Source organism: Pogona vitticeps, chromosome 7 (assembly GCF_051106095.1).
Source record: "Pogona vitticeps strain Pit_001003342236 chromosome 7, PviZW2.1, whole genome shotgun sequence".
NCBI lineage: Eukaryota > Metazoa > Chordata > Lepidosauria > Squamata > Agamidae > Pogona > Pogona vitticeps.
Window position 1 is genome coordinate 27,511,840 of NC_135789.1, and position 14,236 is coordinate 27,526,075.

Genomic DNA, 14,236 nt, shown 5'->3' on the forward strand with positions numbered 1-14,236 from the left:
ACTACATCTCTGGAGGCAAAAATGTCGAAACTGAGGTTGTCCTCCGTTGAGCCACATCCCGAGAACACCGGATTCTCTGGAGAAGACAATAAGGCTAGGAAAAGTGGAAGGCAGCAGGAAAAGAGGAAGACTAAAATATGAGACGGACTGCCTCCCTAAGGAAGCCACATGCTTAAGTCTGCCATGGCGAAGCAAGGCTGTTGAGGAAAGGATAATCTGGGGGGGGGGTCCCTCTGGGTCTTAATAGGCAAAGCCTTTGGGCCAGGCAGCACCAACTGATGTCATCATCATCATCATCAACAAATATACTGTATATATTTATTTAGCACAACTACTGGATTGCTCAGTAGTTATATATTCCCAAGTTACTGGAAGTTGTAGTTTGAAAAGTGATGTTTCCAGCTCTGATGTGATCATCCTAACTCATTATTTCCTATTGCCCTGCCTGCGTTTGGTCTATGGGTATTTCCCCCCACCCCACCCCACCCCACCCCACCCTCAAGCTCTTCTGGAGAGATTCCCCCACTTTGGCCCTTGGCTGACTTCCCGTCCGGCCAAAGCAAGAAGGGCGCCTGAGCCAGGATGAGTCACCCGGCAGGGGAGACGAGAGCTGCGGTGGAGGTGGAAACTCTGAATGAAGGATGATGGCCGAGGGAGCGCAAGCAGCTGGAAAGAGAGGCTGCAGGAAAAACCGAGCCGGCAGGACTAAAGGAAGCCAATAAAAAATTAAAATAAAACTTTTGGAAAGTTTGAGGCACCCTGAGAAGACTTAACCGGGGACAGGCAACCTGTGGTTCGACTACAAATCCCATCTGCCTCTGTGACATCACTGACAGTGAAGGAAGCTAGATGTTTGAGATTCGCAACAAAGGACTTCCATTTACTACATAAATAAATACAGCCTTGGCCACTCCATGAGTCTCACCCCAGCTCAAGAAACAAAGGTGTACTTTAATGCTAAAATAATAATAATCTTAGAACTGCAGAGCAGGAAAGGACCTTCACGGATCATAGGGTCCAGCCCCTGTCAAGGAGGCACCGTGGCGGGACTCGAACTCCCAACCTTTGGGCTCCGCGGCCAGAGGCCTGAACTACTAACCTCTCCGGCAGTCTTCTACTTATTGTGGTGAAGTGTGATCCTGTGTTTGTCAACTCCGAAGCAAGTTCAGTTGACTTCAATGGGATTTACTTCCAAGTTAAGTGTATATAAGAAGGGTGGGCAACTTCTGGTTGAACTACACCCCCCATCATCCACCAAAGACCATCATCCTGCAGTATCATAGCCAAGAGTTAAGAAAGAAAGTGATATTCTCCTGGACAAGCAGGAGATCGAGAACAGATCCTGCCCTTTACTTTTCTTTTGGTAAAGTCAATGGATCTTAATTGCTCCTTCAAGAGGCAGTGTAGAGCATTTGTTGGGAGTGTTGGGAGGCCTGGGTTCAAATCCTCACTCAACCATGAACACCACCGGGTGACCGCTGACTAGCTACACTCTCTCAGCCTCAAATGGGCTGGGAATGATGGGTGTTCTAGTTAAAAACATCTGGGGGCACCAGGTTGTGAAGAGCTGGACACAGCTGTGATCTCATTGCGTCATGCACCGCTGTATTACCACTGAGTCAGAAAGCCTTTCCTCTTGAAAGCATGCCAAGATTCTAGTCCTCATTACATGGAATCAAGTGATGGCTTAAACAGGAGCACAAGCAACGGACTTAAACCGTATCAGATCTACCTGTCTCAGTTTTGTCTACCTGGTAGCTGCTTTTTATGGTTCCTTCAGCCACGGATCTTCGCCAGCCAGAGGTGTTTATTATTATTATTTTTTTGGCTTGGACAGATGGGGTATCGCCGCTCCCAACTGCGCTCCGAAACTGGAAGGAGATATAAAAGGTGTCCTTAGACTTTGTAAATAATCATCTTAATGATAATAATCTCAGAACTGCAGAGCTAGAAGGGAGCCTATGGATCATCAGGGCCAGCCCCCGTCAGGGAGGAATCGAACTCACAACCTCTGGCACCTCAGCCGGAGACCTAAATGGCTGAGATACAGCCAGCCTCCCACTTCCTGGGGGCTTCATATCTGCCAACCCCAGGATGCAGCTCCAGGGGGCATCGCCCATGTAGAATCCTGGAGTGGGAAGGGGCCTTGGAGGCCATCCAGTCCAACCCCCCTGCTCAACGCAGGGACCCAAATCAAAGCAGATCTGAAAATGGGTTGCCCCAGTTTCTCTCAAGCATCCCCAGTGTTGGAGCGCTCCTCACCTCCCAAGGCCACGGGATTCCGTTGTCATACTGCTCTAACGGTTAAGAAGTTTTCCCGCCCTGATCTTCAGCCAAAATCTGGCTTCCTGCCGTTTGAACCCGTAGTCACAGGGTTGACCCGCTCGCAGCCTCTGTCCTCCACCCTTGGGCTACCTTGGGTCCTTTTTAAGGAAAGGGGGGTAACAAATGTAAATAAAATAAATTATTTCAAAGGAGGAAGATGGCGGGTAGGTGTACAAATTTAAAATAAAATATATTATTTCAGTTTAAGTCCAGGAAGTACACTGAGCTGCCGCTTTCCCCTTTAAGAAACCCAGCCAAAGGTTCTAGTCCTCATGGTTCAAAAGGAGGAGGGCTTCCCTAGGAAGCTGAGGGAGGAGGGTTTCCACAGGAAGCAGGAAAACAAGGGATAGATTTTCCTCCCCAGCCAGTTCTCAGGGCTTGATCCTCACCCCCCCCAAAAAAGGGGGGGGCAAAACCCCGAGCTACCTACCTTGCAAGCCCGGGCGCGCAAAACAGGCGCACCAGAGAGGCAACTTTCGCAAGCTGGCAAAGGGAGGCGGACCTTTTTTCCCCAATGGCGCGGCGGCGGCCCAATGAGGAGCCCGGGTGCTTTTGCCCTCCGCCAATCGCGCCGCTCGTGACAAAATATCAAAGCGAAGGGAGGAGAAGCCAGAAAGAGAGAAAAGGCTGCGCCCGGGCGCAAAGTAACGAGGCCGCGGATTGGCCGGGAGGCTCTCCGGGGCTTGGGAGGGGAAGGCAGGGAGGGAGACTCGGTAAAGCCCGGGCGCAAGAGGGCGAGGAGGGGATCGGAGCCCCGGAGGGGAAGGGAAGGGAAGGAGGGGGGATTTTTGGCGACCCAGGAGATTATTTGGAGACCCAAGAAAAAAAAAAGAGAGAGAAAGCGAGGGTTTTAGTGGCTTCTCCTGCAAGGGAAGGTAAGTGCTTGGTTTTAATTTAATTTAATTTAATTTTTTTTCTCCTCCTCCTCGGAGCTTGGGGATCGCGATCCAGGCAGGGATCGAGCCGTGTGCCGCAGATGGATGGGGTTGTGGGACTTCAGGTGGGAGAAAGGCGAGGAGCCAGGGAGGAAAGCCGGGTTGCTTGTAAGGCGTCTTTTGTGTTTCTCTCTGTCACACACACACACAGACACACACAGAGCCCTGAAATGGGTTGCTCAGCTGGGAGAGGGACGGGTGGAAACAGTGCCCCTGAGCATGTGTAGAGAGCGAGCGCCCACACCTGCACCCAGGAGAGCAACCGCGGGGGTTCTTTGCAGAGAAATAAAGGAAGGCTTCGGGGGAGATTTGGGAAGGGGCCGTCGTCCCTGGATGAGGTAAAAGGGGACCCCAGAGCTATGGTTTTGAATGGATCTCCTGGATCCAAAAGGATCCTTTGTGATCCAGGAGGTGTCAAGCCAGACGTTGTGACAGATTGCCATATTCCGACCCTAGTTGGGTTTCCAAGGCACGCGAGATGCCCCAAGGGTGGTTTTGCTAATAATGGTAACCCAAACAGTGAGTTTCCGTGGCCGAGCAGAGATTCGAACCCAGGTCTCCGGAGTCCTGGTCACGCTGCCCACTGCACCACAATAGCTCTTGGTGGGTTTTTTTTTTTTGACCATCTGAAAGAAATGATCAAAGGGACACCCCTTTCCAATGTGGGGACATCCAGGGCTCTAGGTTGGAATCTCCTGCAGCCCTTCATCAGTCAACCAGATAAATAAAGGAATATAGTGTAAACCACAGCCGCTTTATAACCACCGGATTATAAATAAATAATCCATAAAATGGATCAACGGAAGACGATGTCATTAAATATCAGAGGGCTTCATTTACCTTATAAAAGCAGGGTGTGGGGGGGAAATCTTATCTATCTGAAACAAAAGAATGCAGATATTTATTTCCGAGAAAGACACAGAAAACAAAAATATTTGAAACATGGGCAAAAAAAAAAAATTCATTGGGGATACTGTTCACCCATCTAATTTGTTGTGTTGTTATGTGCCCTCGGATCACACTGATTTATAGCGACCCTCATAGATCTTTGAAGGCGAGTGAGATATTTAACTGGTCTTACCAATTCCCCACCTCCAGTGAGCTTGCAGGGCTGAGCCAGGATTCACACCCAGGCCTTCGGATCCTCATCGGTCACTCTTTCCACTGCACCCCACGAGGGATCTGATTTTATTTCCCAAAATTAAAACCAGATTGAGCCTCGTCTCCCTTTCTAACCGAATCCGTACGGGTTTGATGCATACAACCGAATTTGTTTAAAGAATTGAGTATGGTCGGGTGATGTTCTGTTAGGTAGGATTAATACAGGCTAATAATGTAATATTAAAACAATGATGAGACTTTATTGTCAGCTTTGACAATGAAGTATTATTTATTGGTCCACCTTCTGTCAGTTCTGCTTTGATTTGGAAGCAGGGGGGTGGGCTTGATGACCTCAGAGACTCCCTTCCCACTTAGTGATTTTATAGATTTTAGTATCTAAAACCTCACAAAGAATCAAAGTGGCTCAGGGTTGAAAATGTTTTCTCTAAGACTGTTCTACCTCACAGGACTGTGGGGAGAGCAGAGTGGAAGGACCTAGGCTGCCTTGATTTACATGGAGGAAATAGTGTCAATCAATCAATCAATCAGTCAATCAATCAATCAATACCAGAAGGCTCAGATCTTCCTTCCTCCCTTCTGTCTGCCTGCATATACAACACTGGAAAATTTAGAATTATCTTACTTTTCAGCTCCCATATTTTTGCAGAGTCTGGACTGGGAGTTTGGAAAGAGTTTTCCAAATTTGATCCTTGTCCAAGGGGGAAAAAATAAATAAAAACTTAATAGAGTCAAAGACACCCCCCTCCCCAAAAAAAGAGTCTTGTGGTATCTTAAAGGTGTTTTTTCTTAAGACACCTGAGCTAATAAATCTGGTCAAAATAGGCTCCCCGTTTTTCTTCAGCCGGGCCATTTTTGCTGCAATGATAAATCTCGCATGCCGAATATACGCAGCAGGCAGCGTTCAACGGTGGCATGGGGGGGAAAATGATCAAGCTCTTGGTCTCGTTACGCCTTAACGAGGAGCATGGCGGGTAGGATTTTATGGACCGTGGCCCACTTAAGATGCATCTGAGGAAGAAGGCTGCGGTCCACATCAGCTGATTTTTTACTCATGGGGGGGGACCTACAAGACTTTGTTGGTGTCATTGTCATCATCATCATCATCTTAGAACTACAGACCTTATGGTCTGTCCAGGAGGCCCAGTGGGGATTTAAACTCCCAGCCTCTGGCTCTATGGCCAGAGACGGAAACCATGGCGCTAACCAGCAGTTTGTAATAAATCTGTTAGCCTTTCAGGTGCTACAGGATTCCGCCGGCGTGTGTATTTTCTGTAACCGGTTGCCCGATACAGATGATGGGGAAATCCTGCTGCCATTTAGCCTAATCCTCCTCACATGATCCTTGTGAGACGCTCAATCCAGGCTCTTTGGAGGGCATGGGGAAGGGACAATAAATTCAGGGAACTAATTCGGACCCCTGATCTTGGGCTCATCGTCCACCCAGACTCCTTAATTTCTGAACCAAGAACATTTCCAGCAAAAGCTGTTAAATTCCTTCCCCCCCCCTTTAAATCTTTCTTCTTGCAAATCCCTTCGAAGCCCTGATGCTCGGAAAAAATAATCATTAGATACACTTTAAAGAAAAAAATAAAAGCAATAAGAATAATGACAAAGGCTTACTGACCAGTGGAAATTTTCCCTCAATAGTTTCTCTTTCACCGTCTCCTCTCCTTGTTAAATGCATGGATTTGTGAGCTGTTGATCGGGCATAATCGAAGGGTGCAGGAAAGCCCCCCCACAAATGGAGACACCCTTTTAGCTTCGAATTGCAGTCTCAGAGTTGTCCTTTAAGAGGGCTGCCCTGTCAAAAATCAGTTCCCCCAAAAATGGCTGAATGGACCACCTTTGTGCGGGTTCAATTCCATACTGCCCTCAACAGCCCTGCTCTTGTAAACTCAAACCTGTGGCTTCCTTTTGCGAGTCAGTCCATCTTGTATTGGGGCCTTCCTCTTTTCCTGCTGCCTTCCACTTTTCCCAGCATTATTGTCCTCGTGAGGTGGAACAGCCTCAGTTCCATCATTTTCACCCCCCGCAGGCTTGATTTGATATAGGACCCCCTTGTTCATCTTTCCGACTGTCCAGAGTATCCTCAAAGCTCTCCTTCAGCACCACATTTCACAGTAGTGAATTTTTAGGTCCTCCTGTCGTCTTAGATGACAATTTTTGGAATCGCCCGCTATTTGATTAAGAAAGCAGTTACCGTCTGTGGAAGCGTCTGAAATAAAACCTCTTAATCTTCAAGATTAATCTTCTCATCTTCAAGACGAGAGCCACTGGGGAGGAGTGGGTAGAGAGATGGAGTAGAACCCTCAAAACCTGGGTTCGAATCCCCGTCGGACAGTAGAAACTTACTGGGGGGGGGAGGTTACACTGATAGAACGAATCCTTAAATGTTTTGCATGGTTTCAAAACTTGTTTAGGGTCACCGAAAATGAGATGTAACTTAACGGTAGATTTTTTGGGGTAACATTAGATGGACACGATTATGCTTTCTCCTCCCGCTGCCTGATTTATCGTGGGTTCTGTTCAAAGTTTGGATCTCTAGCAAGCATGGGCTGTTTTCAGAAGAGGTTTCACGTCTTCTAATAAATCAAAAGCTCCGTTTGGGGGGGTTCTCTTGGCAATGGGGTACCCATTAGCAACCTTGGCTGATTTACTCATCAGGAAAGAAAAGCAGTTTTTGATGTAGTTGTTCATGTCTTGGGTGCAGCGAGGTTAGGCTACTGTCATGCATTTGACTTGGGGCTGCCTTTGAAGACTGTTCCAAAGCTGGAATTGGAGCAGAAGACAGCTCTGGCTGCTTTGGGGGGCCCAAAAAACCGAAGCGCCTCGTTTGGACCCGTTCTACTAATTGCCCATTTCAAAGTTTCAATCTTTGTCTTCGACTTCCATGCGCCAGAATTTAAACAAACATTGGCAGGGGAGTCTGGAGTGACACCATCCTTATGGAATGATCATCTGTAGGAGAGCGACCGGGCTCCCTCTTTTTAAGCAGGCATTGAGGATCTGGATGTTGTGACTCATTTTGAGTGGAAAAAGCAATGCTCATCTCTGTATTGTCGGTGTTGCCGTTTATATATATATATTTATTTGGGTTACAGAGGAGTGTTTTCTGTGTAGGCGGTTGAGTCAACGACATTTTATGGCGCTGCCGTGTTGCAGATTATACCTGTAAACAGCCTTCGCAAGGGTTTTTGCCTTGACCAGCAATGTAAGCATATTTTAAAATAAATCATAGGTTAAATAACAGAAGGCAAAGGGCAATATAACACACATTTACTGTGTGTGACCCCTTGGGATAATGCTGAAATGCAGAAAAATATGAGTGCCTTTCTTATCTTCAAGATCTGTGGCTGGCAATTTCAGCATTGTAAGCTTTTCTCTTTTCGCTTCCTGCTCGGAAGGGAGGAAAGAACCTTCGTCCCTGTTCATTCCCATGGAGACAGAATCAAATTTGTTATTAAGAGCAGTTCAGATCTCAGTTCGGCCATCTTCCTAGTTCACTTGCGCTCCTCATGGCCGCTCGCTTTAATTGATGTCACGGGATTACCGTGAAGGTGAAACGGGGAGCGGATGGATCCCTTTTGAACACTTTGGGATGGATGAAAACGTGATCGGCGCGAACTCTAGTTCAGAATTGTTTCCCGTTTACCTGTCTTACCTGCCGGTCTGTTGGCATCGCCTGCCTCCTGACTGGAGGGGGGGGATGTACCCGTATTTTTCTGTGTATAAGACACCTCTGTGTATAAGATGCCCTGCACTTTTCTAACCCCAAATTAAGAAATCTAAGTGGGGCTTATCAAATGTAGGGGGGGAAAGGATCAAAGCACTGCAGGATCGCTTTGATCCCTGCTTTCCCCTCCACTTGTGTTTTGCTCCTCAGCTTATTTCCATGTATAAGACGACCCTCAATTTTTACTCTAAAGATTTTAGACAAAAGTATAGTCTTATACACAGAAAAATATGGTAAGTAACGCTAAGATCTAAGCGATGAAAGGTTATCCCACAACAGCGGCACAGTCCTCTACAGGAATACTCAGTTCCAATATGGTTAGTAGGGTTTGCACCCGAACAAGACAGTCTAATCTCCTAGTCCTCAAAGCACCAATCTGTAAGGTCGGTGTCCTTTAGATCTTTGGATTGCGGTACCCGTTCATCTCAGTCTGCGTGGCTGGGATGCTAAAAGCTGTCCTTCCGCACATCAGAAGAGCAGCAGGTTTGGGAGAAGCTGTTTCGGAGTGCCGGAAACGTCCGGGTGTCTCTCTGTTTCCGTCTTTTCAAAATACTGGATCCCCATAAACTTAGAACAGGCCCTAAGAGGGTTGCACGCCTGATTCCTTATGTTTAGACAGCATCACCTCAAAATATTATTTTTTTTAAGCTTCTCTTGGGCGGATGTCTTTGGAGGTGGACGTGGAATCCTCGGTTTCCTTGAACATTTTCAGTCCTCTTACTTTCTGTGCTTTCCGCTCGTTTAAGAATATTGTGTTCTCTTGCTACGCCAGGGCTGTCCTTTGTTTTTCCACAATGCTGTTTTGCAACCACATAAACACACACACACACTCCCCCCCTCTCTCCCTGTCTGTGTGTGTGCTTGAAAAACTGATGATCTGGCAGGCGTAGCCATGACTTCTCCACCTGCTCCCTCCAGATTCCCAGAAACTGGTTTCTCCACTGCTTAATAGAACTAAACCGGATGGATGGGTTTTACAGCACATTGCAAAAGATGACTTATTATTATTATTCCTGGTTTTGTGGAAGGGAATCATGCCATTCATATACCGAGGAGGAAGATTTCTACATTTTTTCCCAGCTCTTTTTGTGCGTCTCCCTAATGCTTCCTGTTGTATTTTTTTTTTCATGCACAGTTGGGGCTTTCTGTAATTGGCATTCGCAGGTTTCCTGTTGCTCAAACGTCCCATAGCAGTGAAATGGTTCTTCTCCCTCCCCTAACGAGTGAAATGGGGGACAGATGCCCCTCTGCCAGCTCCAGAACCCCTTTAGACCCTTTGAGACGCTCTCCGAGGTGCTGAACCCACGGTCCATCTCAGTTAGCTTTGGTTAGCCTCTGGAAAGTTAGGACTAAAATCTGGAGCGGATTTGCCACACATATACCCCACAACGTCAGAGCTACCAGCCACTAATGCTAGCCCTCCAGAGGTCGATAACCATACCTCACCATTGTCTAGGCTAGCTGGTGTGGTTGGATACTGGAAGTTAACGTTTGGAGGGTTATAGGTTTTTCAGATCTGTTTATTTGAGAGTCCTGAGGCAGCTACGCAGTCCAAAGGCATAAATCTGCACATCTCCAAAATAAACTCTTTGTTTTGGAAGATGAAGGCTGCACTGCAGGATTATTCACAACGTGATCCCTGTTGTCTCATCTCTCTTATGGGGGAATTCCTCTCTTCTTTTCCGGACTGGCCTTATTACGGTTTGCAGGGATACAAAGCTACAGCAAACAATAGCTAGCACCTAGCTTCTATGCCCTGGTTTGCAAATCCATTTTTAAAATCAGCCTAAAGAGTTGTTTGGACACTTTCCAGTTATTTGCTTAGCCTCTGTCACTCTTGAACCTTCATGACTGCTCAGATCACAAAACTACAGTATTCTACTTCTTTGCTTGCATTTACTTGTTTGGCATGCCGTTGGTTTAGATCCACTAAACCGAAACAGAGTGACTCATGATGTAGAGTAAATAAGAAATCCTTCTTCCTATAACTTGAATGTTTGTTTGAAGCTACAGCGAAACAAAACCAGTGTTCTGTGCAACAGTGAAACTCTGTGGAGCCGATCTTAAGCCAATAGTGTCTCTTCGGTCTCCCGCCAGCATTAACACGATTAATCATACCTTGTGAAAAGTGGTGGGTAATGGACAATGTGCAAAGTTAACAATGGACATTCTTAGCTAAGACGCATCCTGGCTATGGACAGACATAAGTGAGTTGGGCCGCAACCCACACTAGCTAATTCTGGTTTCGTCCCCATCCTTTTCTGTCATTACACTAACACACCCTGTGTGCATTTGTGTAGGACTCTTAAGATTAAAGATTTGGCTTCTTGGTGTGTTGGTGTGTGGCAAGGCATTGTGCAGCTAGAAAATCACCTTTTAACCACTACCCACCCCCCACCCCCGTTCATACAGAAGAATATTTGAAAACACAGCATCGGAATGAGATGCTGATCTCATGCACCAATTAAGTTTCAAGTGGTCAAGCACCATCCGGGGCGGCATAGCGAACCACATGCACAAATCCACTGCAGTGTGTCCGACGTATTGTGCAGAACCAGACAGGGAGAAATGATTTCCTAGTAGCCTGACTGCTCCGCCAAGATCCTCTTTCACCCTGGCTCCGCAGAGCATTAAACACTTATCTCCTGATTTCAGCTTCTCCGGCTAATAACAGTCTGACCTCTTATTAGCAACGCATAAGGAACTTGGAGTGGATTATGTGAATTATTTCCCTGCTTTGAAGACTCAGGACACAGGGAGAGAGAAAGAGGGGAAAGGGAATAAAGCAAATTACACAGGTTCAAATCCCACCCGTATTCAGCTGTTTGGCAATTTTATGGAGCCCTGTTGCTCAGTGGCTTAGGTATGTGTTTGGGAGTTCGATTCCCCACTGCGTCTCCTTTATATGGACTCGATAATCCGCAGGATCCCTATTCATTCTGCAGTTCTAGGTTTGTTATTCTTATTAAAAACATGATGTAATTTGAGGTCTCCGAATGTTTCTTCTTTTTCTCTATAGAGCAAGCAAAGCCTGGCTCGTCAATTAAAAAGACATAAAAAGGAGATTCTAGGGAGATTTTTTTTTTAAAAAAAAAATCTCCCTGAAAGCTGATGATACGCAAGAGGCCATGTTGGAAGGCAGCTGCCATGGTTTTGTATAATGCGAGGCAATAAATTTGCTTGACGATGGCAAACGCCATCAAGAGGGAGGGGGGCTCTAGAAAAGAATTGTCTGCTTTAAAGGGAAACAATTGTGGTTCATTGTCAGGGGAAAGACGTTGGAAATTTCATCCTGTTACCAAATATCAGCGCTGCGTCTAGCAAATTAAAAAAGGTGGATTTGGGGAGTAAGCAAATCCAAGCAATAAATATAAAGGTGTTCGTGGAACATTGTCCTTAATCTCAGGTAAACATGTAATTATGGGTAGGGGGGGATAATTTCCTGCCAATGAAACCTGGAGTTTTAGCCTGCCTAGAAACCACTTTAATAAACTACCCCCTCGGAGGGGGAAAACACTGAAACGGGTGGGTTTTTGCTAAATCTCCCTAATTTCTTGTTGAGGAATCATTCTCTCAGCGGCATGCAAATTGTTCCGCGCATGCAAACGGAGGGGTCGTCCTGTTTTGCAAACGGATTTTCCTTTGCCTCCTTTTAAGAGAGATTGCAGGTTTTATGTTACGGTTAAGAATGCTTGTAGAAAACTGGAGCGCAGACAAGCTGGGGGGGGGCCCTGAGGATTGCTTTCGCTCGCCCCCCGATTGCTTGTATTTTAGAGGGAAGTTGCGAGTAGAAGACTCAAGGGAATTTGAAAGGGGGAGATAGTTTTCTTTCTGATGGGCGATGGAAACCGTCAACTAGCATCGTGTCTGGGCTGTTTGTAAGGTTAAAGAATGGCCTAAGGAGATGATATGTGATGAATGAAAAATTTTTTCAATGTGTCAGGACTGCTGTATCTGTGGGGGATTGGTTCCAAGTCCCCCCTCCGTGGATGCTGAAAAACGTGGATTATAGCAAACATGATTTTAATAGCAAATGCTACCAATAGCATTGGTCTCTGGCTCCCTCTAGTGGCCAGTTCCAGTAACTTCATCTTTAGAAATATATCTAGGATTTTTCTTTTAATCCTTTCAAACCGTGGATCAGTGAATCAGCGGATACTGATCCCACTGATAAAGGGGCCCTATTGTATTAGAAAAGCGTCTTGGTTTATTTTGGAAAAGCAGGCATGGGAACGGTGCTGTTGACAGCGGAAACATGATATGGGGAGTATCTGTTCAATGCTTTCTTTGTGCATTATTTTGCTGAGCAAAAATCAGTAGACTTTGGCAGGGAACGGATTTTAGCAGGCTGTTAGGAGGTCACCATTGTTCCCTCCAAGGGACCATTTGGGCAGTCTAAGATTCTCTAACTAGAAGGATTTCATAACTTGGAATTCCCTTCTAACTCTTGTGGCCAACATTGTCCTGTTGCACCTTTGTCTGATCTAGTTGAACTCGAACTTTTGAACAGAGCTGTAGCTAAACCAGGAGCTTTGACCCAGGCTGCTAAAATGTGGAGTATCTGGAAGGAAATGAATCCACCTGTCGATATTTCCTGCTTGGAAGGATATGGACCAGTGATACCTTATAACCAGGGCAGGGGAGGCACTCTCCTGCCCCACTCTAGAAGCCACTCACAGTACAAATCCACCCAACCTGAGTTGGTATATCATCCCCACCTGCAGAAAGAGAAATAAAACAGACAGGATGAGGCCGATCTGGCCATCACACCATCAGATCTACATTCTTCTGTCAGCTCTCATGTATGCCGATGACCCAAGCTTTACCAACAGGCAGTGAAGACCCTGGAGCCAACCTGGCAAGTTATAGTGCTGCATGCAGGTCCAGGTTCAAATCCCCTTTCTAGCCCAAAAGTGACTTGTGTCAGTCATACTTTCTCAACTTGATCTCAGAAGCACTGGATGGGTTATTTTCATCCACTGAGTTAGTTGTGAAGGTTGAGTGAGGAGGAGGAGGACAGACATGTATGCCCCCTGGAGGTCACTGGAGAAATGGCAAGCTATGGACGCAACAGATAAATAAATAAAAATAATTAAGATATAAGGTACAGAAGGGTGGCTTAAAAGAAACAGAAAACAAGATAAAATGCTACAGTGTGTTTTAATTTTCACAAACTCGGGTGCCCCCTCCGCAAACTGTTCCAATACATCTGTGGATTATGGTGTTTAGGCAACAGCACTCAAGTCCGAATATCAGAGATGTAAAGGATGATTTTAAAATTTAAAAAAAAGTCAGATTCTGTGTTTAAAAAATTCTGAATGTAATAGCACATGTTCAGGGAATTTAGGTGGAGGCATTGCATTTGGTGGCCCAGATTTTGAACCCTATTGGAAGTGGAAATGAGCTTTTTAAGAAGGCCCCCCCAAAAAGGCATTTTAAAGGTTTGGTTATTTTTTTTAAAAGAGAGGGTTTTATTTGCACTGCACGCTGTTGAAATCATCCTGCGTGCATAAATCAAAAGTCCACTCCTTAGCTAATGGACAGTTTCTGCAGATGTGAAATAAGTGAGGGGCTCATAATGACTAAAAGGAATTGTTAATAAGTCTGGAGCACTTGAGAATGTTTAAATAATCAATGACTGATTTGGAGCAAATGTAAGGTCTGTTGAAATTTTATGTGTGTGTGTGTGTGTGTTTATAAAGGAGCGCAAGGAGACGGAGGATAAAAAAAATGCCTTCTGAATTTAAGACGTGCATTTGAAGAGTTGGTGAAATGTCAGTGTGTCTGGATATAGTCCATGTTTTCATGCAAGACTGGGTGGGTTGCTAAAAATAGTGACCTGGTGGCATCCGTGTTGTTGAACTTTGATAGCGTCGGATAAGCCACAGAGATCCCGGGGAAGACTTCAGAATAAGGCTTGCAAAGCTGCCTTCCAGGATGGTTGTTAGCTGGGGCGCTTTCACCCCACTAATCAGCTGAAAGGGACTCCTACACTGACATAGAGAGGGCAGATGGTCCATGCTAGTTTGCTTTTTTCCTTCTCCCTCCTATCCACTTTTCCTTGCATGCTGTTCCCTGCTTCTTCTTCATCGGATGGAAAGGATGTGGTTGCCCACCCAGG

At 46.0% G+C, this 14,236-nt stretch overlaps 1 protein-coding gene and 1 long non-coding RNA gene across 3 annotated transcripts in view; one reads left to right on the forward strand and one right to left on the reverse strand.

Annotated features, from left to right (window-relative positions):
- Positions 1-1,821, reverse strand: part of LOC140701744 (uncharacterized) — a 42,593-nt gene extending 40,772 nt beyond the window's left edge. The window contains exon 1 of the long non-coding RNA XR_013538066.1: positions 1,752-1,821. This is a non-coding gene — a long non-coding RNA (uncharacterized LOC140701744). The remainder of the gene's footprint in view (positions 1-1,751) is intronic.
- A 1,183-nt stretch (positions 1,822-3,004) lies between these two features.
- CAMKK1 (calcium/calmodulin dependent protein kinase kinase 1) overlaps positions 3,005-14,236 on the forward strand; it is a 55,680-nt gene continuing 44,448 nt past the window's right edge. For both annotated transcript variants that reach the window (XM_072978462.2, XM_072978463.2), the window contains exon 1: positions 3,005-3,200. The gene's annotated coding sequence lies outside the window, so the exon portion shown is untranslated. The remainder of the gene's footprint in view (positions 3,201-14,236) is intronic.